This window comes from Coregonus clupeaformis, unplaced genomic scaffold, assembly GCF_020615455.1.
Source record: "Coregonus clupeaformis isolate EN_2021a unplaced genomic scaffold, ASM2061545v1 scaf0312, whole genome shotgun sequence".
NCBI classification, from domain to species: Eukaryota; Metazoa; Chordata; class Actinopteri; order Salmoniformes; family Salmonidae; genus Coregonus; species Coregonus clupeaformis.
Genome location: NW_025533767.1, coordinates 195,075 through 201,074, shown reverse-complemented (window position 1 = coordinate 201,074; position 6,000 = coordinate 195,075).

Genomic DNA, 6,000 nt, shown 5'->3' with positions numbered 1-6,000 from the left:
CCCATTAATTATTTCCTTTACACGGATTAGTCGTCCTGGTCCCTTTGCAGAAAAACAGCCCCAAAGCATGATGTTTCCACCCCCATGCTTCACAGTAGGTATGGTGTTCTTTGGATGCAACTCAGCATTCTTTGTCCTCCAAACACGATGAGTTGAGTTTTTACCAAAAAGTTATATTTTGGTTTCATCTGACCATATGACATTCTCCCAATCCTCTTCTGGATCATCCAAATGCACTCTAGCAAACTTCAGACGGGCCTGGACATGTACTGGCTTAAGCAGGGGGACATGTCTGGCACTGCAGGATTTGAGGCCCTGGCGGCGTAGTGTATTACTGATGGTAGGCTTTGTTACTTTGGTCCCAGCTCTCTGCAGGTCATTCACTAGGTCCCCCCGTTTGGTTCTGGGATTTTTGCTCACCGTTCTTGTGATCATTTTGACCCCACGGGGTGAGATCTTGCGTGGAGCCCCAGATCGAGGGAGATTATCAGTGGTCTTTTATGTCTTCCATTTCCTAATAATTGCTCCCACAGTTGATTTCTTCAAACCAAGCTGCTTACCTATTGTAGATTCAGTCTTCCCAGCCTGGTGCAGGTCTACAATTTTGTTTCTGGTGTCCTTTGACAGCTCTTTGGTCTTGGCCATAGTGGAGTTTGGAGTGTGACTGTTTGAGGTTGTGGACAGGTGTCTTTTATACTGATAACAAGTTCAAACAGGTGCCATTAATACAGGTAACGAGTGGAGGACAGAGGAGCCTCTTAAAGACGAAGTTACAGGTCTGTGAGAGACATAAATCTTGCTTGTTTGTAGGTGACCAAATACTTATTTTCCACCATAATTTGCAAATAAATTCATTAAAAGTCCTACAATGTGATTTTCTGGAAAGAAAATTCTCAATTTGTCTGTCATAGTTGACGTGTACCTATGATGAAAATTACAGGCCTCTCTCATCTTTTTAAGTGGGAGAAGTTGCACAATTGGTGGCTGACTAAATCCTTTCCCCCCCACTGTATAGGCTAATAGCAGTAAGGCCAAAACACATTTTTTATTAAATATTTTTTACATATATATTTTTTATACTTCAAGGGGTCTTACAATTCAAAATCAAATAGCAAAATGATTTTTGGTATTTCCTTCTTTAAGAAATTCCATATAGCTTAGTAGTCTGTCTGCTCTCCTCCCAGGTTTTAGTCTCCGTAGAGGGGAAGTAACAGCTGCAGTAAAGTTCTGCCAGCTGTTATGACTGTTAGGCCTACTGCTGCTAGGTAGCTCTCTCTCTGCTCTCTCCCTCCCCTCTGTCTGTCCTTGATTGCAGGAGTGAAGTCTGGTGTGCGGGAGTCAGGGTTCCAGCTGCAGCTCATTCACCATAATCACCTCAGCCTTTAAGACCCAGTCAAACTTACCACTCATCGTCAGATCATAGTCAAGACGACCATATATTTGGAACCTGACTCCTGCCTCCGCTTCACTCCTGCCACCACCATCCTGCTCTCCACTACCGGACCTCTCTTTTGGACTCACCACGGACACTAGGACATTACGGTACCACACCTGCCCTGACCTGGATCTGTTACCCTCCCTGTAACCTGGACTTGCTCTTCCCCTATTATTGGAAACCTGGACTATTGAACATTTTAAATAAACCTGTTAAACCTTCTCTGGCTTGGTGTACTTGTCTGCATTTGGGTTCTAATACTGGTAAATCATAACAGTATGATCTGACCATCATGAACCCAGCAGACAGTAGCTTGGATACCACCCCAGAGTGCACTCAAATTTGGACTGCCATAGCCAATCAGGGCATTTTACTTGGCCAACATGATACCCTGTTTAAGACGATTGCTGAGGACAGTCAGGTGCTGCTTAATCAGGTTCAATTACTCACCAATCAAGTGTCTGCCCTTACTACCCCTTCAGCCCAGATCAGAGAGCCTTTTGTTCCTGCTCCAGAGCGCTATGACGGGAACATGGGAACCTGTGGCGATTTTTTTGACTCAATGCTCGTTAGTGTTTGAACAACAGCCCCTCACCTACGCCTCAGAAAGAGCCCGTATTGCCTACCTTATCAACTCTACTAGCGGTTCCGCTCGTGCCTGGGGATCCGCGGTCTGGGAGAGTCAGTCGGACATTTGCAACGCTTACGTTGCCTTCACCACTGAGATGAGGAAGGTTTTTGACCACCCCGTACGAGGCAAGGAGGCTGCGAAACGGTTGTTTTCTCTTCGGCAGGGGGCTCGCAGTGTGGCGGAGATGGCAGTGGAGTTTCGGACTTTAGCAGCAGTGAGTGGTTGGAATGACGAGGCATTACAAGGAGTGTTCATCAATGCTTTGTCTGAGACTTTAAAAGATGAATTGGTGTCATATGATGAATCGCCTACGCTGGATAATCTTATTTCACTCACCATCAGGTTGGATAATCGGATTCGGGAGCGCCGCCGGGAGAGGAGTGTTAGTTCCAAGCAACCTGTCTGTCATCAACAAACTCCTCCCCGCATCTTCCCTACGGAGAAAGCCGTGTCTTCCCGAGTCGATACGAGGAGCACTGAACCCGAAGCCATGGAGGTGGGTCGTGCACGGTTGTCCTCAGAGGAGCGTGCACGTCGCATTCAGGCTCGGGTCTGCCTGTATTGTGGAGAAGCTGGTCATTTCGTTCCTTCCTGCCCAGTTCGTCCGGGAAAAGGGCCGGCTCATCATTAATGGGAGAAGTTTTGGTGAGCCGAGCAGCGGATTCTTCCTCTTCTCCCCCGCATTCTGCTCCAGGCATCCCTCCAGTGGCAGTTCCAGAATCTCTCTGTTAGTGCGCTGATTGACTCTGGTGCAGACGAAAGCTTTTTGGATAGAGAGTGGGCTCAACAAATGGATTTGGAGACTGTTCCTATGGACTGTCCGCTGCAGGCTAAGGGTCTGAATGGACAATTGTTGACCCATATTACCCATCAGACTGTTCCTGTTTGTCTTAGAGTGTCGGGAAATCATCAGGAGAACATTCAATTCCATATTATCGACTGCCCACAGACCCCTCTGGTCCTTGGTATCCCCTGGCTCATAAGACACAATCCACACATTGATTGGGTGACAGGTAGAATTGTTTCATGGAGCACATTTTGTCATGTGAATTGTTTGTGTTCTGCTCTGACTCCTGCCAGTACTGTGCCTCGACCTCCACTGGAGTCCATGGATCTTTCTAATGTTCCTGACGTGTATCATGACCTGGCATCCGTTTTCTGCAAACACAGAGCTACTTCTCTTCCTCCTCACCGGCCTTACGACTGTGCCATTGACCTCCAGCCAGGAGCCCCGCTCCCCAGCAGTCGCCTGTACAATCTCTCCCGGCCGGAGACGGAGGCTATGGAGAACTACATTCGGGACTCCTTGGCGGCAGGTATTATGCGTCCTTCCTCGTCACCTGTAGGAGCGGGATTATTTTTTGTTGCTAAGAAGGATAAGACCCTCAGACCCTGTATTGATTACCGTGGACTTAACAACATCACCATTAAGAACAAGTATTCTCTGCCTTTGATTAATTCTGCTTTTCCCCTCCTTCATGGTGCTACCATCTTTACGAAACTGGATCTACGAAATGCGTATCACCTGGTGCGCATTCGTAAAGGTGATGAATGGAAGACTGCCTTCAACACACCCTTGGGACATTTTGAGTATCTGGTTATGCCTTTTGGGTTGTCTAATGCCCCTGCTGTTTTTCAGGCACTAGTCAATGATGTCCTTCGGGACATGTTGAATCGGTTTGTTTTTGTCTATCTGGATGATATCTTGATTTTCTCAGAGTCCTCCCAGGAACATGAACTGCATGTGCGCCAGGTGTTGCAAAGGTTGTTGGAGAACAAACTGTTTGTGAAGATGGAGAAATGTGAATTTCATGTGTCTGAGACCTCTTTTTTGGGTTACATCATCGCTCAGGGGGAGTTGCGGATGGACCCAGCTAAGATCTCTGCTGTCACGGACTGGCCAGCCCCCTCTACCCGCAAAACAACTTCAACGATTTCTGGGGTTTGCGAACTTCTATAGGAGGTTCATCAAGGACTACAGCCGCATTGCGGCGCCACTCACCGCTCTCACCTCCATCTCACGACCGTTCGCTTGGAATGAAGGGGCCGAATCAGCGTTCGAAGAACTGAAACATCGCTTCGCCTCGGCTCCCATTCTGATGCAGCCGGACCCCGACCGCCAGTTTGTCGTGGAGGTGGATGCATCCGACACTGGGGTAGGTGCGGTGTTGTCACAGCGTTCTCCTGAAGATAACAAACTGCATCCCTGTGCTTTTCTCTCAAGGAAACTTTCTCAGGCAGAGAGGAATTATGATGTTGGCAATCGTGAACTGCTCGCCGTTAAGCTGGCTCTCGAGGAGTGGCGACATTGGTTGGAGGGGGCGGAACAACCCTTCATCGTTTGGACGGATCATAAGAATCTGGCTTACCTCCAGTCAGCGAAGCAGCTCAACCCCCGTCAAGCCAGGTGGGCACTATTTTTTGGGAGATTCAATTTTTCTCTGTCTTACCGTCCTGGGTCACGCAACGTCAAGCCTGACGCCCTGTCTCGTGTTCATTCGGCTGTTGATACTGGTAGTAACCCTGAACCCATTTTGCCTCCTACCTGCAGTATTGCGGTCGTCACATGTGACATCGAGGGGATTATTAGACAGGCTCAACATCATCAAGCTGACCCTGGGAGGGGTCCTCCTAACCGGATGTTTGTCCCTGAGTCTGCTCGCTCCCAGGTACTTCAGTGGGCTCACTCGTCTCCCCTTACCTGTCACCCTGGAGTTTCGCGGACCCTTGACTTTGTGCGACGGAAGTTCTGGTGGGCCACGATGGAGGCGGACACTCGAGCCTTCATTGCTGCTTGTACGGTATGTGCACGAAGTAAGAACTCCACCCAGGCCAGCGCTGGTCATCTACGACCTCTACCTATACCCAGCCGGCCCTGGTCGCATATCGCTATGGATTTTGTCACTGGACTTCCCCCCTCGTCTGGAAAGACTGTAATTCTTACGGTGATTGATCGTTTTTCTAAGTTCGCTCATTTTTTGGCCCTACCTAAACTGCCCACTGCCAGAGAGACGGCTGATATTTTGGTTGAACATGTGTTCCGCTCTCATGGTCTACCCACAGATATTGTCTCTGACAGGGGTCCCCAGTTTGTCTCCCATGTGTGGAAAGCTTTCTGTAAAGCTTTGGGCATTACATCCAGCCTGTCCTCTGGATATCACCCCCAGACCAACGGGCAAGCCGAGAGAGCGAACCAGGAGATGGAGACCGCTCTTCGCTGTGTCACAGGGTCTAACCCTGGGTCATGGAGCTCCATGCTCCCCTGGGTGGAATATGCTCATAACACCTTGACTAACGCTTCCTCTGGTTTGTCTCCTTTTCTGTGTGCTCTGGGTTATCAACCTCCCCTGTTCCCTTCTCAAGAGAGGGAACTGGCGGTACCCTCGGTGCAGTCCCACATGCGCCGCTGCTTCAAGGTCTGGAGGAAGGCCAGGGTAGCTCTGTCCCGAGCTTCGGCGTACATGCAGAGGCAAGCCAACCGTCACCGGTCCCAGGCTCCCGGTTACTCTCCTGGTCAAGAGGTATGGCTGAAGTCACGGGACCTTCCATTGAAGGTGGAGTCTAAGAAGATGGCGCCTCGTTTTATAGGACCGTTCAAGATACTGTCTATTGTTAACCCCTGCGCGGTTAAGCTACAGCTTCCTGCCTCCCTACGGGTTCATTCCACCTTTCATGTTTCCCAGATTAAGCCTGTGTCGGTTAGCCCTCTGTGCCCGCCCTCTCGTCCCCCTCCTCCGCCCAGGATCGTGGGTGGGGGTCCGGTCTACACTGTCCGGCGACTTCTGGATGTTCGCCGCCGGGGTCGTGGTTTCCAGTACCTGGTGGATTGGGAGGGTTATGGTCCTGAGGAACGTTCCTGGGTGCCCAGGAGCTTCATTGTGGATCCTGCTCTGGTCCGAGAGTTTCATAGGTTACATCCCGATAAACCCCGGTC